This window comes from Notolepis coatsorum, assembly GCF_963971535.1.
Source record: "Notolepis coatsorum genome assembly, chromosome: 1".
Classification (NCBI taxonomy): Eukaryota; Metazoa; Chordata; class Actinopteri; order Aulopiformes; family Paralepididae; genus Notolepis; species Notolepis coatsorum.
The window spans coordinates 159881626-159907192 of record NC_140165.1 but is presented as its reverse complement, the minus strand read 5'-3'; the positions used below and the strand labels follow the sequence as shown (position 1 = coordinate 159907192).

At 41.5% G+C, this 25567-nt stretch overlaps 1 protein-coding gene across 4 annotated transcripts in view; it reads left to right on the top strand.

Moving 5' to 3' along the window:
• slc20a2 (solute carrier family 20 member 2) overlaps positions 1-25567 on the top strand; it is a gene marked incomplete at its 3' end in the record, with an annotated part of 192973 nt that overhangs the window by 12720 nt on the left and 154686 nt on the right. The gene's annotated exons all lie outside the window — the stretch shown is intronic.

Sequence of the window (25567 nt, the reverse complement as noted above, 5' to 3'; positions counted from 1 at the left end):
ACAAGATAGTGTAGTAGGATAGTGTAGTAGGATATACAGGACGGTGTAGTAGGATAGTATTAGACTACAGGATATAGTGTAGTAGGACAGGACATCAGAAGGGGGATCTAATGCTACAAAGAACGCGATCGGGGTATCCTAGTCTATATGGATATTATTATTGTTGCTGTGTCTAATACAGAGAGAGAGAATTAGTGTTGCTGTGTCTATACAGATAATTAGTGTTGCTGTGTCTATACAGATAATTAGTAGGGATGCACGATAATTATCGGGCCGATATCAGCAATTATGACGTCATCTCGATAAACCAGATAACGTTATTGATAGCTCCGATAATATAATATATTTTTTGGTAAAAAAAAATGCGGTGTGGGTGAATTGGGATGAAGGGCGTTTGTTTTTACTGTAGGCTCCTCCCGTTTTGCCAGTACAGTGGTACGACTGATAGCGTGTGGTTTAGGAAGAGGGCGTTTTACACAAATCCAGCGCTCCCTTTCTTGGCTGTGACGTAGCCACGTAAGTTTCAGAAGCAGCGCGGATGTAAACAAAGATGGCGTCAGTAGTGTGGGAATAGTTTCAGAGGAAAAAAGTTTGCTTGCTATTTGTAACAAATGCAATGCAGAAGTTCCATGTGGAGGGAAAAGGGCAACAACTTATAATACATCCAACCTAACAAGTCACCTGCAACATCACCACCGCTACGATGGTGTGTTAAAAGCCTACGACGACGCGCGAGCAGCTAAAGCTTATTGCTCCGTAGTAGCCAGGTTAATTTGCACCACCAAGCACTGCTTAAAAGCTAGCGGCTTGAGCCCTTGGGTCATTTCTGTCAAACTTCTTTAATTTAGCAAACGCCTCGTCAATAGGTACAAGCGCCGCAGGTTCCTTTGTAGCTGGCTTTGGATTCACAGCAGCCTTAGCTGCTCGCGCGTCGTCGTAGGCTTTTAACACACCATCGTAGCGGTGGTGATGTTGCAGGTGACTTGTTAGGTTGGATGTATTATAAGTGTTGACGGATTGTGAATTTTCTGATTCAAATTATATTTATTTGGAAAACTGTTGTCTTGGCTTTGTTTTGTTCATAGTAGTAACGCTCATGTCATGATAAATCTGGTTAGGTCAAAACTACAGGAATATACATAAAAAAAAAATATTATAATACAATAAATATCGGTTATCGGTATCGGTATCGGCCTTGATGAGCAGAAAGTTATCGGTATCGGTATCAGGGTCAAAAAAATCAATATCGTGCACCCCTAATTATAAGTTATTTACCTTCAGCCCTGTGCTCATTTCACCAGGCCTCTCCCTCGGGACTCAAAACATCTCTTGTATATGGTGTGTGCCATAGTATGGGAAGACACACTGTGATTTCTTTCATATTTATAATTTAGCGGGGCACATTTCTTCCCGATTAGGCTGCAACCAGTGCTGCTAGAAAGACCCTGATGCAGGACTTTTGACTACTAAATGTTAATTGGGCAGCTTAATTGGGGTTTAATTGGTCAAATTCTTGATTTGAAGATGGGAAGCACATGGTCAATTCCCAATGCAATTAGGTTATTAACACCACAAATCCACAATTAGGTTATTAACACCACAAGAGTTAATATCAGTGTGTTGCAATTAAGTTACCATCACAAGAGTTAATAGCAGTGTACTGTAATTAAGTTATTAACATCACAAGAGTTAATAGCAGTGTACCGCAATTAAGTTATTAACATCACAAGAGTTAATAGCAGTGTACCACAATTAAGTTATTAACATCACAAGAGTTAATAGCAGTGTACCACAATTAAGTTATTAACACCACAATAGTTAATAGCAGTGTACCGCAATTAAGTTATCAACGCCACAAGAGTTAATAGCAGTGTACTGTAATTAAGTTATTAACATCACAAGAGTTAATAGCAGTGTACCACAATTAAGTTATTAACACCACAATAGTTAATAGCAGTGCACCACAATTAGGTTATCAACGCCACAAGAGTTAATAGCAGTGTACTTGAAATGTCACTTGTCATGTAAAAAACTTGTGTGGACTCGCATCTTATGGTCATTCCCGTTTCAGTATCATCTGTTTTTTTAATGTGCATGCTTTCCCACTTTTTCTTTTCTTGATGTGACCATAGTTGGGCCCCGGTTAGGACGTCACTCCCACATTTAGAAGTTACTAGCACACAGGTGCACGTCTTCCAGCATGTACGAAAAATAAACCACCTTGATCCTCCCTATCTGGAAGAAAGACCCAGGGGAGGCAGACTGGAGTCTGCATCAGTTTCCATGATGGCCGGGGCCCCCATGCAGGCTGGCCCTTCTTCCAGTGGGTGTGTCTGTCTCGTCTTGAAGGCCGGGACCAGGGGCCAGGGTTGGCGGTAGAGCCATATGGAATCCGTGATCACGGAATCGCGGACGGAATCGCGGAATTGAGCAATAAAAATGGAATCAACTATTAAAAAAAATTATAATTTTATAGGCTTTATAAAAGCAGCACAATGAACACATCTGTCAGTGCAGAGTCCGACCTCATCTTAAATAACAAACAGCATTGCTTGTTGTAGTTAACAAAGAGAGGCAGAGTTGATTTTGCAAAAATATATATATTTTTTTAATTTCTTTTAATAATCGAATTTTATTTTCATATTCGAATCCCATGCCCATCGAACGAAGCTTCGAAGCTTCAAAGTATTTAAGACAGCCCTATTAAATGGACTGTTATATCTTATTAAATTGTGGACATTTATTCATTCCCACTTATTAGACACTATTTCTGATGGTAAAATGAGCGTACAAAGCAAAATACAGAATTCTGAAATATTAAAACGAAAAAAACTGAATTTGGAAAAAAATTTAATGGAATTTGGAAAAAAATAAAACGGATTTCATATGGCTCTAGGTTGGCGGTGCCACAGTCGGAGAACAGTCTGTCTGTCTGTCTGTCTGTCTGTCTGTGTCTGTCTGTCTGTCTGTCTCTCTCTCTCTCTCTCTCTCTCTCTCTCTCTCTCTCTCTCTCTCTCTCTCTGATCGGCCCACCTCACCCTCGGAACACAAGCACACTGTTATGTCTGAGGCATTCTCTTCGCCATGGCAACATCACATGATAGGTCAGTTAGACAGCGGGAGAGATCAGCATAGTGTGTGTGTGTTCTGTGCCCTGTCTGACCGGTCTAGAATCTTCTAATCCCCCTGTCATGTTGCCAAAAACATGAGGCATGTAAAATGATAACATGTTTCCCGTGCGTGGATCTGATAACATCTTCCTTCCCTTGTCTGTCACCAACAACAGAGAAATACACTGGACTGAATGGAGAGATGGGGGAGGAGGAGGAGGCTAGCAGCTAAAATGAGGAAGCAAATTCTTTGAGCAGAATTAGAGAGTTGTTTAACCTCAATGTCTCAGAGAGCATGGACGGAGGACAGAAGGATGGAGGGAGGAGAGGAGGATGGAGGGAGGAGAGGAGGATGGAGGGAGGAGAGGAGGATGGAGGGAGGAGGCAGCAAACGCGTGGGATGTGAACGTCAGAGTGGAAGATTTCAGTCACTGCAGTCTAGTCGGCGAGTGGGTGAACTCCATTCAGTGTAGTAATTTCTTTGTTATTGAGTTGAGGTCTGGGAAAAGTGAATCACAGCACAATGTGTGCCTTGCTTTCCTTTCTTTCCCTTGGTTTATAAGTTGAGCAAAAGTTACGTTTTTCTCCCAGTATAGTGAGTATGTCATGATTTTACGTTAACTTGACCTTTGGTGCAGGGGTCAACTGCCTCAGCTACCTGTGTAGGGTAGGTAGACAGCCCCACCCCATGCCCTATAAACTATTTTTTTTAATCTACTTTTTCTCTCCCATTCTTCTATTTTTCTCCCATCCCGATTTTGTATTGTCCAATTCTACCCTCCCCTGTCTCGAACGCTGTTAGGCCATGCCTCCCACAGGTCAACTGCAATGTGGACCAAGCCTTGCATCACGTGTCCCCTCCGGTACACGAGGAGGCAGCTGTCGCATCTTTTCACCTGTACAGCGCGATCTCTCAGCGGCGAGGGTGCGTGGGAGGGACACGCCGCCCTCGTTGCTTCCTGATTCTACTGCGCAGGCGCACCAACCGACCTGTAGGAGTCGCTGTCCACAACGTCCGATCCCCACCCGCCAGCTTCCCACCCCCTAATACTGCCAATTGTATTAGTATGAACGACCAGCCAAGCTGGTAGCAATGCCGAGAGCTGGGCTCGAACCCAGCATCTCCTGCATTAGTGGCGAGCGCCTTGCCCACTGCGCCACTTAGCCGCCCTGCCCTATAAACTCTTGAACTCTGAACCCCATTGCCTATGCTCTGGGCTCTATTGCCCATACTGTACGAACTTTGAACTCTGTTGCCCATACTGTTACCCATACTGTACAAACTCTGAACTCTGTTGCCCAGTGTTAATTTTGTCAACTAAAATGATGACGAAAGATGTTCGTCAACGAAGGTTTTTTTCATGACGACAACGAGACGTGACGTCACGTTATTGAAGACCATGTCACGCTAACGAGACTAAATAGTTTATTAACACTTTCAGTGCCGGCCATTAACCATGCTTTACCATGTTAAATGCCAGCACCCACTTCAATGATAGTGTTGTGAACGCATAATCTCTGTCTTAAATTATGGCTATGTGTCTAATCTGCCTGTCGCTTATCAATGACTTGTTTGCAGTCAACATTGTCGAAACGGATTGTTTTTTAATCGGTTCATTTCCGTTTTATAGCATTTTGAAAAGCCCTCGTTTTCAAGGAAAATATATAGATTCCGTGATAAAAGGCATTTACTGGAATATTCTGGCATACACAAACACGTTGAAATTTTTCGGCCTATTTATTAATCGCTTTCAAATAAACGCTAGATTATCGATAGTATATGTGTACTTATGCATGCTATAGAGGCGGGCTGAAATATCGATTCTCCCTTTTCCTGATCGCGCACACACAGACACACACACACGCATAGGGCAAACGCTTATATCTCTGTGAAAATAGCTCTGATTATCCTAAGACTGGTAAAATAAATTCCTTACCTGAGATCAGATGTTATCCAAAAAGATTATTCCAATTCCTGATCGCCATTCCAAATATCGATCACGCTTATTGATTATAGTGTTGGGTACTGTAAATACATAATCCACGCTGTTCTGATGGCTGGCGATCACTTGGTCTCTTCAGTTGGCTTGACGGAAAAGTAAAATGAGGAAACTGGCTCCCCCCCTTCGTCAGTGTAAAGTAATGGGGTGCAGTTACACAGGGAGAGACGATAGGGGGCGGTATCTTCCCAATTGAGCTCAGAGAGAGTCTGCAACACTAGCGTGAGGCTCGATTGATGAAATATGAATTCAAATCGCCAATAAAAAAAGAAACAACAAACAAACGCTATATAGTGTCGGGGGCACTCAAAGGTCGGCATGAACTAACGACAAAACGCGTCCGTGGCACTCAATGTGTTAAATATCGTTGACCACAACTGAGGACACAAAATGTAATTTACAAAAACCAGGTACTGGGGTGCAGTTACACAGGGAGAGACGATAGGGGGCGGTATCTTCCCAATTGAGCTCAGAGAGAGTCTGCAACACTAGCGTGAGGCTTGATTGATGAAATATGAATTCAAATCGCCAATAAAAAAAGAAACGACAAACAAACGCTATATAGCGTCGGGGGCACTCAAAGGTCGGCATGAACTAACGACAAAACGCGTCCGTGGCACTCAATGTGTTAAATATCGTTGACCACAACTGAGGACACAAAAATGTAATTTACAAAAACCAGGACGAAATTTCAACAATGTTGATATTGTTGACTAAAACAAGACGAGACAAAATAATTATAATTATAATGCCATCGTCCCGACAGAGCAGTGTGACGGGGAGCTCTGTTATTAGCATTAGCTGAAGAGCTATTTGAAAAGCTAGTTTTAGCTTTAGCTTTACCTTGGCTAAAGTTGGGACTATTCATCATCCAGCTGCAGACCTGCAAGCAAAGTACAGCAAGTTGGCAAAGGAGTATTCCAAGGTAAATCACTTTTTCACCAGTAACGTTACATTCTTTCCATCTAGCTCACGCTAACTGGCTAACCTAGCTCACGCTAATGTGGCTAACTGATCGACCTCTCGTACACAATTAATGACATGTTGCGGACAGCCATACCGGTGACAATGTTTAGCTTTTAGTGCCAAATGATAAGAGTCTGAGGCGGAGTCTCAAAAGAGAATGTTGAATATTTATTGTGCATTAAAAATCACAACAGAGCCTCTGCTACTAGCTGACCTAAACGGAGCCTTCTGGAAGCAAGTGCAACAACGTATAATGTCCGTGTGGAACCAATGTGCCAACAACCTTTCCGTGGGTGAAGCATAGTTGTCATTTAATGATACTAATACTAATCTATACAATCACCTGTTGTTGAATACATACCATTACTTTCTAGTTATTACTAAAAAACTATATATAAAACAGTAGCTGTAAAAAATAAAAGAGAAAAATGTTTTATAATTTATATAATATAATTTTTTTAGTACATTAACTAAAAATAGACAAAAATGTCATCCGTTTCCGTCGACAAAATCTAGACTAAAACAAAAAAGACAAAATTGAGACAAAAACTGACTAAGACTAAAATGCTCAGACATTTAGTTGACTAAAACGGACTAAACGGAAAATAAATGAAGATGACTAAATATTAGGGATGTCCGATATTATCGGCCTACCGATATTATCGGCCGATATTGGCATTAAATCGTGATTTTAAAAAAATTTCTTTTTACATTTCTATAACATTTATTTACCCAGGCAAGCAAGTAAGAACAAATTCTGATTTTACTTATTGTCAAATGTATGCATAATGTTGTGTTAATTCCACAACAAGAGATATGTAATGTTAATTACCTGAAATTATTACGTTTTTTGGGCGGGGAAACCCTGCATATATCGGTATCGGTTGATATCGGTTGATATCGGTATCGGAAATTAAGAGTTGAACAATATCGGTATATCGGTAAAAAAGCCAATATCGAGCATCCCTACTAAATATGATAACGAAAAAGGAGCACTTGACACATGACTAAGACTAAAACTAAAATGAAAATACATTTTGGATGATTTTGATTAAAGGTCCCATGTTTTGCTATTCCTTTCACTATTTGGGCAATGTTACACAATTCCTGTGAGTCTATGGAACACATCTGTAAGTTTTTTTTCTCCAAAAAATCCATTGTTTTGTATTTCTAATCAAGTACTCTAAAGCAGCATTTTTCCACTTCAAAATTTCAAGCTGTTTTGGGCTGGGCTCCGCCCATAAGCGATTTGAGTGACAGTCACCCACACAGCGTGATACATATATACGAGAGAGAGCGAGAGAGAGAACGAGCGACTGCGATTGTGTGTAAAATGCAGGTGGACCGTGGAGAGAGAGAGGGAGAGTCAGGGACAGGGAGACCGCTTCCGCATTATTCCCACTGCGCCGTTGTTGAGCGAATTGTTGATTCTCTCTGTCGGCACCCGCGCACGTCAACCCGTTTGAGGAAGTGTCAGTATTTCCACTCGCTCTGTTGTTGAGCGAATTGTTGATTATGGCCAGTGACTACAACCAGTACCTTATTCACGTCAGCAAAACAGTCAAATCAGAATGGCTTAGTGAGGGAGGATCTCGTGAACTCGAGACTGGACTGATGAGCCAAAATGAGAATTAGAGACACAGACCCCATTGATACAACCCCACATTGCTAGAAAACAATGCTAAACACTGGAAAAGGCAATTTATAAGACATGGGACCTTTAACTACTCAAGTATCGAAATTTGGTATTGAATGACACAGTGTCATTTAATACCAAATTTCAATACCACAGAATCTTTTAATACTCAATAGTATTGGTGAAGAAATTCAATCGATACCATAAAAGTATTGAATTTCGATACCCAGCCCTTTCTTGTTAGCAACAGCTAGCACAGATCGCCTCATGGTCGATTATTTGGCAGCACACTAAAATAGACCTTTCAAGTGTGTTGTAATAGTTCTGCTCAAATAAGGGATTCCAGCTCCACCTGTCTCCAACAACTAGGGGGAAATTAAGGGGATGGCCCCTAACTTCATCTGTGGTTCACACAGGTTCTTTACCTTGAATGACATCTTTTAATATCCGACGCATTTCTCGTATTGGGGGTATAAAAATTAGGGATGCACGATATTGATTTTTTGACACCGATACAGATAACTTTATGCTCCTCAAGCCGATAACCGATATCGATAACCGATATTTATTGTATTATAATATTTCTTTTTTAAATGTATTTATATATTTTTTTTTTGATAAATTTTTTTATTTCTTTTTGGTATTTATAAGCTCTGACGTCATCGGTACTGCTATCGGTACTCGAGAAATTATGGAGTTTTTTTTGAGGAATTTAAACGTCGCAAACTAATCTTGTTGGCCGTTTTCTATATCTCTCCTGCCTCGGTGTCTCTGCCTGCGCGAGCAGCGGGCTGTGCTCACACACACACCCACTCACACACACACACACGGGTGCTGCCGAGTACAGACAGCTCTGCTCTCATCATGGCGGACAGAACGAAACGTTCAAAAGTCTGGGTCTATTTTACTAAAGTCGATGCTGACAACGCTCGTTGCCACAAGTGCAACAAGACATTTGCCAGTAATGTATAAGCGCTGGTACTTGTCAATGTGGCTGGCGGGGATCTAACGTTATTAGCCTGAGCTCCGAGTAGAGTAATGGCTGACAATCCGGAGGTAAATAAACGAACGAGTGCTTCTGATTGGTGGTAAGAAGAAGAGGTGGGTGCAAGCGGTGGGACGTAATTGGCAGATTGACTGTCTGCCTCCGAATGTAACGTGACTATGTCACAGCCAAGAAAGGGAGCGCTGGATTTGTGAAAAACTCCCTGTTCCTAAACCACACGCTATCAATCGTACCACAGTACTGGCAAAACGGGAGGAGGCTATAATAAAAACAAGCGCCCTTCATCCAAATCCACCCACACCGGATTTCTTTTAACCAAAAAATGTATTATATATTATCGGAGCTATCAATAACGTTATCGGGTTTATCGGGATGACGTCATAATTGCTGATATCGGCCCGATAATTATCGGCCCGATAATTATCGGCCCGATAATTATCGTGCATCCCTAATAAAAATACTCCTTAAAGGTGCTATAGATAGCATTTATATGTAGAGTAATCATTTTCTTTTAATAGCCTAATACATCCAGAGAGCTTTTGGAAAGGCATTGCCTTTTCCTCCAAAAAATTTATTGATTAATGAATTGATCATTGAAAGTTTTTTTGCTGGTCCAAAATTAATGTGGTCCTGAAATCACAATTTCATTCACTAGAAGTTTCGCCCAATGAGAGAATCATAGGCTTTACTCTCTCCACTGTAATCTCAGTACTACAGTATATTATATTACCTGTCCTGTACCAAACCACTCTCCTATTTTGGCCACTGAGACAATCTTATCAAACGGGTCTGCGGTCAAATTACCAAATTTACCAAATGCACCAAATTAGGGGTATTTGACACCAAAAAGTTTGAAAACCACTGGGGTAGAATGTGAGCCAACTAGTATGTAGTGTCAAGCTTGTGACTGTGTATAAGCCTGTCTTGCTGTTGTATAGGCCTGCATGCTGCTCTAACCCCACAGTAGCTCTCTGTAACAAATCCTCCCATAGTCCCTAATATTAAAAGTGGCAAACAGTGGCACACTGCTCACAGAATGCCTGCAGCTTTTGCATTCTTGCATCAGTCGTGCACATAAGCAAGGTTCCTGTTAAGTTTGTCTTTATAGTCTGTCTTTAAACACAAGACCTGCACAAGACCTAAGCTCTGGCCTTTAGTGGTGTGGGCTCTACGCCACCCACTCCTGGATCTTTTAAGGGTACTAGACAAATAACATCCATTGGTTAGTAAGCCTGTGGCTGTTTTTTTTGCTAGATGGACATTAGCATTGTTTTCTTAGCCCCGATTGTGTTTTTTTGGCCCCAGTTCTCAGTTCTGGCCCGATCAGGAGAGCTGTTTTCTAGTGTTTCTGGTGGCCTTCTATAAGCGGCAGGGTCTGTATCAAAGCATCTCTTGTTTGGCGCTGGCCTTGTGTTAACTATGCTAATGACAGCTGAACTGTGCGGCATTGTCGTTTTATTCACGGAAGGTGGGCATGGATCTTTCTAGCTTTCCCTCCTCTTGCTCTCTCTCTCTCTTTCTCTTCTCTCTGCTTCTCTTGAAGTTATTGAGTCATAACTTTGCTGCTACAACCTGGGGTCAGTCTGGGGTTTAGGGAGATTCCTGAGGGCAAAGCGGTAGGGGAAAGATTGAGAGGGAGGCGATGGGAAAGATTGAGAGGGAGGCGATGGGAAAGATTGAGAGGGAGGCGATGGGAAAGGGCTAGAGTTGGCATTTGGGATGATCCTGTCAGGCCATGGAAACAGCATGTGTCTCTGACTGTTATCTCTTCACGCCTGGCTTATGTAAACATGCACACATATCGGCCATAAATTACCTCCTTTTGTTCTGAGGGAGATTATTAAACCTGTACGGACAATGCCAGGTGTAGAACTAGCCTTGTAAACAAGGGAGGGAGTCTTTTCACTCTGAGGAGGGGAAAGGTGGGACGGGGAGGCCTGGATGTTTGAACAGGTGCGCCGTGGCACGTGTTGCCTTGGGGTTTTGTTGTGCGGCCGGGTGGCCTGAAGAGTGTGATGATGTGTGCGATTGTGATGAAAGCCTCGTAGGAGTGTTCACAGTCACACCGGCGGTGGCTTGTTTGTTACCACTGTACAAAAGGGGCTGGGCTCCATGTAGGGATGAGCAACTGGCTGGCTAGTTACTGGACAGCCTCATGTGACACTGCTATTTCTAGCCCAATCACTCCTCCTCCCCTCTGCCTTTAGCAACAGAGAGCCAGTGTTGGATATGTGACACCTCTGAGGGGGGGGGGGGGGGGGGGGGGGGGGGGCTCCACTGGTATGTATGCAGGCAGGACATGGACCTTGTTGGAGGGGGGGGGGGGGGGGCACTGTCCAGGATGAGAATGACATAATGATGTGTGGCATTAGTTGGAACAATATTGTTTGCCTCCTTTTTAGGGAGTACCTGAACTGTATGTGCCGTCGTGCCCCCACAAGAGAGAGTTTGTGCACCATTTCTGAAGTATGATCACTTCTCTTAACCCTCTAACAAAGACAGAAAGCGTCTGGACTGGGGTTGCCGCGGTGATGTGAAATTTCCCATTGGGTGCTTACTTTGATCTTTAACATTATGCGGCTACATTGATCTGCTGTGTCTGCCCATCTAAGTCTGTTTTTAATAAATTTTCAATGACGAGTATCTAGTGATGCACCGATGTGAAAATTGTGGACGATACCGATAACCGATATTAATATTGCTGTTCTGGCCGATACCGATATTTACCGATGTCGATATCTCTGTATAGAAAACACTTTTTTATGATAATCAAATAAAGAGCTATTTTCCAAAACGCATTTATTTCTTTTACTTTTGTAACTTATTTTCAGAAATGACTGATATGTTGAAACTATTTAAGGCCAAAACATGTAAAAAAAAAAAAAGGGCCATAGGCCCATATCGGCCCTATCTTGATATCGGACCGATACCGATGTGTAAAAAAACTGCCATATCGGCCGATATTATATCGGCGGCCGATATATCGTGCATCACTACGAGTATCCATTTGTTGGACAGACGTTAGGTTCTAATTTTAAAAGAAACCAACAGACAGTAATACCTCTACACAATGATGATCCTCCGCCATCATTGTGTAACCTGCCATGTTGTCTCTAGTCTAGAGCCTTCTTTTTCTCCATCACATGAAGTGAAATCTTACTTAACACTAGCACAGCCGACAAGGGGTCAAATGACCCCTAGGCATTTTCAATAAATGTATCCTCGTCACTCGGTCCAGCTCCAGCTCTGTCACTCAATGACTTTTCCTAAAAGTACCCGTTTTATCTGGCACGGTTTCTGAAATTTCAAAATGACTTCAGGAAAATGTAATTAGAACGTTATTCCACATATATATGGAATATATATGTGGAAAGTCACAGCACTTTGCGAGCGTCTAGCGCAGGGGTGGCCAACCCATGGCTCGCAAGCCGCATGTGGCTCTTTGCCCGTCAATGTGTGGCTCTTCCATAATTTTTTTTTTATTTATTATTATTATTATTATTATTATTATTATTATTATTATTATTATTATTATTATTATTATTATTATTATTATTATTATTATTATTATTATTATTTTTTTTTTTTTTTTTTTTTTTTTTTTTTTTTGTCACTCAAACCTGTGGTAAACCTCATATTTTTATATTAAGAGGTAATTATATAGTTTACACTGTTTATTTTTCTCATATTTCTCATATAAGCTGTGGGGTCATCTGACCCCTTCCGGCGGGAATCAGTGACATTTTCTCCATGGCTGTTCTAGCTACCCTGTACTGTGACTCTACTGTGACCTATAAAATAACTCTGCTGTCCGCACACTTTCAGTTAATAATGTAAGTATTGATAACATGCTTGGTATTTTACAAATGAGAGTTTTTTGTTTGATGAATGTGGGCACTGATATGCGGAAATGAACTATGGGTTTTATTTCTATTTCTATATCAAAATAATAATAATACATTTATATATTTTTTTTTATAAAAATACACCAGCGCAGTGGGCAAGTAATGTACTCGGTGGATGCCTGAACACAGAGTAACACAGAGTAGCACGGAGTATCACAGAGTAACACAGAGTAGCACCGAGTAGCACCGAGTAGCACAGAGTAGCACAGAGTAGCACCGAGTAGCACAGAATAACACCGGTAACACAGAGTAGCACTGAATAACACCGGTAACACAGAGTAGCACCGAGTAGCACAGAATAACACCGGTAACACAGAGTAGCACTGAATAACACCGGTAACACAGAGTAGCACCGAGTAGCACAGAGTAACACCGGTAACACAGAGTAGCACCGAGTAGCACAGAGTAGCACAGAATAACACTGGTAACACAGAGTAGCACCGAGTAGCACAGAATAACACTGGTAACACAGAGTAGCACCGAGTAGCACAGAATAACACTGGTAACACAGAGTAGCACCGAGTAGCACAGAATAACACTGGTAACACAGAGTAGCATCGAGTAGCACAGAATAACACAGAGTAGCACCGAGTAGCACAGAATAACGAATAACACTGGTAACACAGAGTAGCATCGAGTAGCACAGAATAACACAGAGTAGCACCGAGTAGCACAGAATAACACCGGTAACACAGAGTAGCACTGAGTAGCACAGAATAACACTGGTAACACAGAGTAGCACAGAATAACACTGGTAACACTGTTAACACCGGTAACACCGACTACCGCGACAAGCCTAATCTGGACATACTTTTGTGTATGCAGTCAGAATTTAGTTTTTTATATAATATGGATTAGGGGAATCTGAAAAAGCCTCTGCAAGACAGTATGTTGGCCATATTGCAGGCAATACAATCATACAATTATTTTTGGAAGCAGTGCAATTACTGCCTTCATTACTTCTACAATAAAGATAAGTGAGAGCATTGACAGTGAGAGAACTGCTGGCACACAGGACTCCACCTCCCCCTTCCCAAATCATCCATTTGTATTGGCAACGTGTAGGGCTGGGCGATATGACCTAAAAAAAATCCAGCATTAAAAAAAAAAACGATTTACGATTTTAATCGATTTTTTTCTCTTGAAAACAAGAAACACCAAGGAAATCATTCAAATAACCTTTGTTTTTATTTGACACAAAAAATGTATCAAACCAAGATGAATTTCCCTATTGGGATTGAAGTGCAAACCTAACTTTCACCAATCTTCACTTAAAAAAAAATATATATATATATATATATAAAAGGTTACTCTTTCATTCAATCAATCATTAATTCGAATTAATCGACAAATGTGTGAGGGGCTGTAACACGTTAGTGTTAAAAATGGTAGCTGTGTTACATTTTTTTGTTAATAATCTTTAGATGGTGGCAACGACAAAGAATTGCTGCAAAATAAACCTACATCTGTTGTAAAAAAAAATATATAGATATATATATTTTTTTAATACTTATAACAATATCGATAATTATCCATATCGAGTGATATGATAACATTATCATATCGTTATCGTGATATCATTTTTGGCCATATCGCCCAGCCCTATGCTCATCTTTGTTTTCATGTCACAGTTCGTTTTTGGTTAGGTTTTCATTTGTAGTCAGTTTACTCTTTTCTCCGTGCCAGCTCGGCTGTGCCTTTACTTTTGTGCCCTTGTCGTGTACCTATGTTGCTGCCTTTGAAGTAAAGCCTATTTTTACTACTACACCCTTGGCTCCACGTCTCGTCTGCCTATTCTTTCCTCGTCCTGTTCAGCAATTTGGTCCTCCACCAACACTATCCCTAACACATTTGTTACGTTGAAACCGTCTATATATTACCATTATTATTGTGGTTTTGTTGAAGTATATGGCCTAACCCTAATTCCTAAAGAAGAACCTTTCATGGTTCACTGGTACGTGAACCAGTATCCGCTAGGGTCTGCGTTGACCAAAATGATGCAATAGCAGGCTTAACTCTTCTGCCCCCTTAGCGACTATTTTGTGTTTTTTGCCTATATTTTTTTGTGTTTCTGTGTACAACGATGGCTGTGTTGATGTCATGAAATTGTGTCTGTTTGCTTATTTTCCATATATTCACAGAATTTGAAAAGATTAGATTTTGAAACCCTCTAACACAAAAGTTAATAATATTAGCTTTCAAACCGTCCATAGTGGTTTATTTCTTGCCGTTAGGGTTAGGGTTAGGGTTACCCAGACAGAAAGATTAGGAGAAGGTAAAATCTCATCCCTACCTGTGCCCGTGCCCACCCCAACACTTGCTCAACAGTCCCCGCCTAACCTAACCCTAACCCCAACCCTAACCCCAATCCTAACCCTAACCCCAACCCTAATCCTAACCCTAACCCTAACCCCAACCCTAACCCTAACCATAACCCTACAAACGAAAATATTTGGAATCTTTGATAGATATGTTGAGTTAGGTTCATAGTGGTATTCATAAAAAAAGAATTGGAACGAAATATTACAAATTACGTTTTTTATGACCTTGAACGTGATGCAATCTTTTCATGCACTAAGGCAGGGATCGGCAATAGGCGGCCCGCGGGCCGAAATTGGCCCGCCAGCAATCATTTCTGGCCCGTCAGTTTATTTTGAGAATATGATATTTATTTTATTTTAATCATTTTTTTAATTATTATTATATTTATATTATATTATATTAATATTATATTTGATATATATATATATATATTCTTTTTATTATATGCATACTTTATGTTTTATCCATGTTGAGAGTGAATAACAGGTGAGTGCAATGTACCGTGTATATAGGCTTGCTCAAAGTGAGGTGGACAGCGCTGGTGCTGAAATTGGAAACGCGAGTCCATGAAATAAAAACACGGTTCAGTAAATCATTCAAGCTTTATCTTTACTCGAGTCATGACTGACGGCACCACACATGCATGTGAACAGTAATGCAATAAAAAACAATGCAAAAACAATGCAATTAACTTTAAAGAAAAAGTGCTTGAAGAAGCTCCTGAAATGACGGCGCTATAGGTATTTGAATTAAATGAAAAATACAATTTGGCATTAAACAGTAATGCAATTAAAAACAATGCAAAAACAATGCAATAAATTTTAAACAAAAAGAGTGCTTGAAGAAGCTCCTGAAATTACGAGACATTCGTTAACTAATTGAAAAATACAATTTGGCATTAAACAGTAATGCAATTAAAAACATTGCAAAAACAATGCAATTAAACTTTAAACAATTTGGCAATAGCAGGCTTAGTATTCACTTTAGTTTAGTGTGAAAAGTGGCATCTCCCTTCGGTCACTATTCGCTGGATATCTGGTGATATGGACGTCACTTTAATCCGCAGGCAGTTCTCAAGGCTTTTATGCGTCAGTCGGTTCCTCTGAGATGTCTTTATCGCATTCATTGATGAAAAGGACGACTCGCATACATAGGTGGAAGGAAACATTGTGAGCACATACAATGCGAGTCTCTTGATGTTACTGTACTCTTCTGAGCATGCTATCCAAAAGGCACTCACAGACTCTGCACTCCGCAACGCATCGCTGACAAGGGAGGTTGTCTGGAAGTCCATTAGCTCCATTTCCAGTGCAGCCTCATCTAACAAGGGGATCATTCCTTTCGCCAGGGAGGAGAAGTGTCCACCAGGTTTGACTGTGAGAGGGTCACGTACAAAGGCAATGATTTCTTTTGGGATAGAGTAGTCATCAAACCTAGAGGTGAAGTTGGCTCGTAGCTGCTTGATGAAGTCAACCATCATCTCCGTCACTTGTCCCGATGCCTTTTTTAGTGTGGTGAAATGTAGGAGCCTGCCACCAGTGGATATGTCTGTCTCAAACATCTCCAGCTTCCTCGTGAACGATTCGAGCTTTTCAACCATGTCCACGATGGTTTTATCTCTCCCCTGTAGCTGAAGGTTAAGCTGATTTATGTGGCCAAATATATCAGATAAAAATGCTACATTGGATATGAACTTTATGTCTCCCAGGAAGGCAAGGTGGTCAGCTGCTGCCTTGCTCTTGCTCAATGCAAGGAACGCCTTGACCTCATCCAGTAGCGCACAGAAGCGGTCCAATGCCTTGCCTTTGCTCAACCAGCGCACGTCATTGTGTAGCAGCAGGTCACCGTGGGTGGCATCTTCTGACTCAGCCACAAGTTGTCGGAAAAGCCGATGCTGGGTGCTTGACGTACTTCTGACAAAATTAATGACTTGCATCACTTTATCCATAACGCCCTTTAGCTCGCCACTGAGCCTGGCACAAAGGACACTTTGGTGGATGAGGCAGTGCAGCCCATGCATTTGGGGGGCGAGTTCCTTCAACCTGCTAACTAGACCTCTGTGCTTTCCCACCATAGCAGGAGCCCCGTCTGTCACGATTAGGTTAACCTTCTCAAATGACAGTGAATGCAGCCTAAACAACTCTTCCAGTTTAGAAAACAGAATATCTCCAGTGGTGTGCCCTTCTAATGGGATTAGAGACAGCAGCTCTTCCTTGAAATCCTTTCCATCAAAATATCTCACATACACGCACAACTGGGCTACATCTGTGCAGTCAGTGCTCTCATCAATGGCTAAGGAAAAGTTATTGGCTTGACCAATACACTCAATAATTGTACCCTGCACCGCGTCTGACAGTGCTTCTATGCGGCGGGAAGCGGACCCTGCAGAGAGGGGCAGCTGTTTCACTGACGCAATTATTCCATCCATTGATTTGTCAGTGGCAAGTTCCTCCAAAACAGTCACCATCATCTCCTTGAAAACCTCTGCGTCTGTGAATGGCTTGTTGTGCTTTGCGAGCAGCCACGATGCCTTTAGAGACGCACTTGTCACTTTTTGTTGGTCTGTGAGGCCTCGCACCAGGATCCTGTTGCTGTGTGCATATCCAGCTTTCAGCGCTTCAATTTTGCGCTTTCGTGCCTCTGTCTTTGGTGGGAAGAACATTTTAAAGTTGGCATGTTTTGTATCGTGGTGCCGTCTAATATTGTATTCTTTGATAACAGACACACCTTCATTGCAGATCAGACAGGTGGGATTTGCATGAATGAATCCAGGTAAGATGAACGCATAGTTGTCTGTCCATTCATCTTTAAATACCCTGTTTTCACTCTCAATTTTCCTCTTTAAGTTTTTCGATAGTGACATTTCGATGTTTTTACATTAGCTAGCAGGCCTAGCAGCAGGTGAAATGTAAATGTCTATCTATGTCTGTCACTATAGCCAATTGAAATGCTAGAAATGATCACGTGGACTCGGAGAACCAATGGGAAATTCTTATAGTTTCTCTTTTCCGGTGCAGTGAACCCCCAGGGCGTGCGTCAGCTAATTTAATTCAACTAAACCACGTTAGTTAAATTTAGTCAAAACAAAACAAAACAAACATCTTTAGGTAGCTTCTTGCAAAGAGGAAATACCAACTCAGGAGCCAGAAGAGGAAACTACGACTTCCAAGACACAAACAAAACGAGGAGTCATATTTAAAATACGGGTTTATCACAACCGGTGTCTCTCGCGTGTTCACATGGCAACACGAGGCTGATTGATTGATTGATTGATTGAAAACTTTATTAACCGATTGCAGAATGGGCTCAATGAAGCAAGCAACTGTGTTCAAGTTGGGTGGACATGGGTGGGCATTCAACGCGAGTGGACATTTGACATATTTCAAACATTAGCATGGATTTTGGAGGAGCGAAGCAGAAACAACAATAAGCCCAGGTCTGCCTGCATTATGGTGAGTTGTACATTCGATGTATATACACCCGCTGTGGTGGTTCAAATCAAATGCACCCTACTGATCTGTTGATGTGTTATAATAATAATAATAATAATAATAATAATAATAATAATAATAATAATAATAATAATACATTCGATTTATAATGCGAGCACGGAGCACCTGCATTCAAATCAAATGACTGATCTGTTCATGTGTTATGCACTGTGTGAGAGGCACTTTATAATAGAAAAAAGACAGTGCAAACATGTATATGTCGTTTATTTTGACAGGGTTAAACATTTTTCATTATCATTGGCCCGCCACACAATGGCTTGGGCTAAATCTGGCCCGCCCGCAAACCTAATTGGCGACCCCTGCACTAAGGTGACAACTCTGGGGGCATAAGAGTTAAGCAGATTTCATAGGTTGTCCATGTCCGCATTCCCCTGACGTGATCGTACACTAGGCCTAAAAGAAAAAATGGTTTGTTTCCGGTTGCCGACCGACCCTGCCGATTTAGGTGCGACCCAATTTATTTTATGAGTAAAAAAAATAAATTATTAAAATTATTTAAAAAATAATAATAATTTTTATTTATTTTTTGCAATAAAGTTTCATAAAAATCTTAGTCAAACCTTTAGTATTATGGATATTAAACATGCTGGCAGAGTACATGCATCCATGTTGTTGTGAACATTTTAATTAAATAAAGAAATTCCCTATCCATAGTCGCCGTGGGAAAGAATAAAATAAAAAATAAAATAAAATAAATTCCCTACCTACCCATGGCCTTAACTGACAACCAACAGGAAACAAACAATATTTTTTTTATGCCCTATTGTATTTTTATTTTTATTTTATTTTTATCTTTTTTCCCCTCCATTTTTTCCTCCGATTTTCTCCCATCCCAATGTTAGTCGTATGCCAATTCCCAATCCCCTTCCTGGTCGCTGCGCACTTACCCCCCACAGTCATCTGGGAGAGTGGAGGCTATCACGTGCTTCCTCCGACACACGTCCAGCCAATCAACCGCTTCTTTTCACCTGGCAGCGCGGATCCTCCCTGAGAGGGCGTAGCGTGTGGAAGGATCACACTATCCCACTCAGGTCCTATCCGCGCTTAGCAGGTGCCCCGACCGAACTGTAGGAGTCGCTGTTTACAACGACCCGGACCCACCCCGCCAGCTTCTCCCACCCTCTAATACAGCCAATTGTATTAGTGTGAACGGCCAGCCAAGCTGGTGACAACCCCGGAGCTGTGAGCTGGATTCGAACAGGCGAATCCAGCTCACAGCTCCGGGGTTGGTGACGAACGCAATCTCCGCTACGCCACCTAACTGCCCGCCCTATTGTATTTGTGTTATTTAGTTGCAGTGCCATGTTTGGCTGTCATTTTCATGCTGACAAGTTGACGTCACACAGCCAGACACGTTACGTGTAAGGAATTATGGGATTTGGTGTTGGGTGTATGTATGGACTCTACTAGGGGTGGGAATCACCAGTTTCATCACGATATGATACGATATCGATTCTTTGGACAACGATACGATATTTGCCGATATCTGCCACGATACGATGCAGGTGCCTGCAATCGATATGAGACGATATCATAAGCCCATTTAACACAATCAGTAACATTTAGATCAACTCAAAAAAGGCAACGGAAAGGGCGGCTAGGTGGTGCAGTGGGCAAGGCACTCACCACCAATGCTGGAGACGCTGGGTTCGAGCCCAGCTCTCCACATTGTTTTCAGTTTGGCTGGTGGTCCGTACTAATACAATTGGCAGTATTAGGGGGAGGGAAAACTGAGGGGTGGGGATCAGACGTTGTGGACAGCGACTCCTACAGGTCGGTTGGTGCGCCTGCGCAGTAGAATCAAGAAGCGATGGGGGCGGCGTCCCTCCAAAGCGCAGACCGCTGACGCTGAAAGATCGCGCCGCGCAGGTGAAAAGATGCGACGGCTGCTACCTCGAGTATCGGAGGGGACTCGTGCAATGTATGGCTTCATCCACATTGCAGCCGGCTTGTGGGAGGCAAGAAACAGCGTTCGAGACAGGGGAGGGTTGAATTGGACGATACGAAATTGGGATGGGAGAAAAAAATAAAATGGGAGAAAAAAGTGGATAAAAAAAAAATAGGCAACGGAAATATCATTTGACATTTTTATTTTTTACCTCTTCCAGACTTTTAAAGGAAAAACAATCTATTGTTTTTAATACAAATAGACCTCCTGTTCACTGTAAAGTGCCACGTTTTGATATATTGAGCTTTAAACTTTAAGTATATTTTTTTGGAACTCACAACACGCAACCTAAAACCCCTTCCTCTCCCAAACCGTTCCTGCAATTGTTTTATGTTGCATGATGATCATGAATACATTTATTATGTATTGTATTTTTTATGTTTAAATATCAACATTATCTGTCCACCCTCAGTACATTTACTATCAATATAATAATACTCGTCTGACTTCATCTGATCTTTTCAAACGCACACACACAAGGGAAGGGAGAATGCCTGCCTCACTCTGACCGTCTACTGTTATCTCTATATGGCTCTGAACAGCTTGTTGTTAGCTTACGCTAACGTAACGTTAATTTTGGACTTTAACACGGCGTGGTCATAAAGGAATGGCGAGGGGGGCATGGCCGACCCGGGTTCGATTCCCGGACCCGTCGTTATTTGCCGAATGTCTTCCCCCCACTCTGTCTCCCGTTCCTCCTCTCTCTCTCTCTCTCTCTCTACTGGACTGCCCAGTAGAAAAAAAACGATAAACGCTAAAAAAAAATTATAAAAAAGGAATGGCGAGGATTGCAAAGCATGTTAGATGCATTTGACCCGTTGCGGAATAAAACAGCAGGGATTTGTTTTGGGTCGCAAAATAGGCACACTAGCCTTGCTATGTTGCAATGTCTGTGTTCCAGACGCTACTGCACGCTGTGCTATGGAGCCGAGCGGATACGACACCACAGGATTTTCAAAATAAGAGTATCGATATGAACCGAACGTTGCTAGCTGCCGGAGCCATAGATATTATGGCTGGAGCTGCGCTTCTGCGGAGATGAGACTTGCCACAGGATTTTCAAAATAAGAGTATCGATATGAACCGAATGCCTATTGCACCAGTGCTACTGAAGTAAATCCATTCATCGCACAGACCGATGTTGCTGTAGCAGGTGCAATATATATCGCACTGTTCAGCCGTGCCTCAATGTATCAACTTTAAACATACAAGAAATGTTAATGTCCACTATTTCCACTAGGGATGCACCGATATGAAAATTTGCCACCGATACCGATTGTTCAACTAACACAATCGGCCGATACCGATACCGATATTTGTGGCAAAATATTTTTTTTAAATATTTTTTAAATATTTCTTTTTTTTGTAATTTCTTTTTTTTTATTTCTTTTTTTTATTTTTATGAAACTACTGTATATTTGTCTTACAAATTGTGCTCACCGATATGAACATAGGCCTCTTTACTTACTTAAAAAAAGGAAACATCAAGAAATAGCACTATCTCTCTCCCAGTATGTTCTGCAGGGCTGCAGCTAGATACTAGTTCTCCCAGCATGGTCTACCTGCTGGGCTGCAGCGAGATACTATTGTCTCAACCAATGACATTTTGATTGACAGTCGATTCTGCCAATTACGTCACACACCGCTTGCACCCGCCTCTGCTGTTACCACCAATCGGCAAGCGTGTTGCATTTTTTACTCTGCTTTTGTCCGCCATTGATTTTGACGACAGAGGTTTTCTAGAACAACAACACGGCGCGGCCGACGTTTAGCTTTTAGCGCCGCAGGATGACTTAAATGAGGCATAATGATTTTACTGCAACTAATGTTATAATAAAACAAAGCCTTTCTATACATGTGTCTGATTGAAAACGTTATTAACAGATTGCAGAATGGGTAAAACTCAGGGCTCTGTGAGCAACGGAAGGAACTGAGCTAGTATGAACGCTTGCTACGTTCGGGTAAATAATATGCTGATGTTATGAACGTGTAACACTAACTATATAATGTTAATGCCACAAAACGAATGCCTTGTTAATCATAAGTAGTAACTTTGATGCAGTAGCTTGTTTTCGACAGTTTTCGGCTTGTCATTGCTCCGACTGCTTTGTTGTTGAATCAAGTCAAATCCTAGGTAAGCATATATTGTGCGTGTGAACGTTGACATGAAAAGAAAAAAGTAAAAAAAAAAATATATATATATTTTTTATTTTTATTTTCTTTTTTATATTTTTTTCGGTTTCTCACTTGATTCGATACTCGGTAGTACCGACGTGTTTCGGTTCGGTACCTCAAAAGTACCGAATTCGGTACCCATCCCTAGCGTTAACACAGCAGTGCGCCTACACGTCCCGAAATAAGTCTGGTGTTTTTTTCCTTCTCACAACGGGTCAAATGCATCTACATGCTTTGCACCGTCGCCATTCCTTTATGCCCACATCGCCCGAAATTAACGTTTATGTACCATTACAATCACTACAACGTTAGCGTAAGCTAACAAGCCAATCCTGGTCAGAGGCAGAGGGGCAGAGCCATAGAGAACAGCAGACATAGTGTGGACTGGGGAAAGGGAAATGGGGGGGGCACTCTCCCCTTCCCTGTGTGTGTGCGTGCGTGCGTTTTGAAAGACGACGAAGTCACTAGTCAGGACTCAGGACAGGAGTATATTATAGTAAACTGAGGATTACTGAGGATGGACAGATAATGTTGATATTCAAATATAAAGAGGAGTGCATATTTTGAGAGGAGTGGAAGTTTGAAGACAGACTACAATATGATGCAGGGGTGGTGAGTTGAAACAGTGTGTGTGTGTGTGTGTGTGTGTGTGTGTCCCGACCCCACTTCTATGTTTCAATAAATTATTTGCATTTAAAACTATTAACGCTGACTCATTCCTTCAGTCCACTCAAAATTATGCTAATATTCCTTATGTTGTTTATGATATTAATTGAAAATAGCATATGAGAGTATTATATAGTAATAATAACACATGGCGATATACTAAAAAGCTATTTATAATTTTTGGCTGGTAAAAAATCTGCCCGGCTGGTAGCTGGTAGCAGGCTGGTAGCAGGCTGCACAATGTTCACCAACACAGGCTGAGCTACTTTGCCACTCTCATTTTTATTTACATTTAGTCATTTAGCCAACGCTTTTATCCAAAGCGACTTACAAATTGTGTACAACAAGTCAGCAGGAGGGGTTACTAACTCTTGAGTGCATAGTAGTATAGACATTGTGGAGCGAGGACAGAGAATAGCCTGTTTTGCTTTCATGACCCCCCCAGGAGCTCAGAGAGGAGTGGGTCTCGGGCAGCCAGAAGATGCACAGTGCAGGGGTCTTGAGGGTGTGTAGTTGGAGACCATTGACCGGAGGTAGGAGGAAGCCATTGAAGTGGATTTAATTGTGGCAATTAATTTAATTTCAAACCTTTATTTAAACTCGTAAGACACTGAGGTTACCCTTATTTACAGCAACGACAAGCTTACAAAACAAAGCAGCAAATTCATACATATAGGCACAACAAAAAAAGTTGACACACAGCGGTCGGAGATCATACTTTTTAAATGCAGCAAAAGAAGGAACAACCTTCAGCTTCAGAGTCAGTTGGAGGGCATTCCAGGTGTTGGAAGCATCAAAGGAAAAAACAATTTTTCCTAATTCAGAGAAAACTCTAGGAACCCTAAGGCTGCGGTTACATTAGGGTCATTTCATTTAGTTTCACTACGCTTTTCAGAATGCTGCGTATTGGCAGGCAAGTTAGAGTTAAGTTAGACGTTGTTTTGTCTCGTCTACTATATACATGTAGTACAATGCCAAAGCAGTAGGTGGCGATGTAGTTCAAACATGAAGGCCATTTTCAACCAATCAGAAAGGTTGAACCAGTCACTCCACATCCTGCTCAAAATCTCAGAAAGCCACCATCTTTATACTCGCATGAGCCATTTAGCAACATAGCATTTATTTTTCAGCAAGAAATAAAGTGCAATAAACAAAAACGGATACATTCACTGTGTGTTCTGCCTCATTTGTTGATGATTTGTTGATGAAACAAAACTAACATCAACACAATTGACCACCAAGAGCGGAGTTTAGTCTCACAAAAATATCGCAGATTTTGTTAGCTTATGTGCTAACGTGATTGGGATATGCCATTATAACAGTATAGCTTTGTGGCTAGCAGCGTAGTAATGTTAATGCTAGCAGAATGAATGGATGTACACATTATTTAACAGATTGCAGAATGCGTACAATACAATACGGCTCAATACAAACAATTGTTAAGGGAATGCAGACTGTTGTAGTTTGGAGTACTGGGTTCCTTATAACAATAACTTGACAACACATGATCTTAGTTTAGCCGCAGCTACAGGCAATCTGAGGAGGACGCAGCTGATATCCTGTATAGGTCCAGCCAGGGTAGAATTTGGCGTCGGTGTTTACTACTGCGCATGGGCGTTGGGCAAGAAACGGCTCCGTATCCGTCTGTTGCAAATTACATGGTACCATTGTCGGCGAGTTTCCAAAACGAAAACACCCTTTCAGCGTTGCCACTAGGAAAACGCGTTTTTCCTGCCAAAACGGCGTTTCTTTTTAACTTGGACATGCAAACATAATCATTCGAAAATACAACGTTGCTGTTTTACCCCAGTGTAACCATGGCCTAAGACAATGGGAATGGGAAGCCAACTGATATGACATAATTGTGCTTCTAGTGTAACAACGCTTTTACATTCACTGTGCTTTTGGCTGTTAGGACAGAAAGTGATGTGTTTTATGTCACCAGCAGCAACAACAGTTTGTTTAGAATGAAACAATTTTTATTTTATTTATAGTATTATTTAAGAGAGATTATCAGGTGCCATGAATTGCCTGAGGATTTGAATGGCCTAATATGTCTCATATGTCTTACCCCCCTAAATGAAACAAATGAACAATAATACATTTGGCCCTTGTTGTACTAAATATAGAAATGAGAGCCACTTGGGGAATAGGGACTGGAGCTGGCATGGGCACCAGAAACACAGCTACACAAACCTTGAAATAGGTACACACAGAATAAATGGCTCTTATGATACGGCCCTATATGGAACATGTCAGGCTATTAACACTTTGACTGCCAGTCTGCCATGCATATTGCTTATCCTTAGCCTTAGAATGCC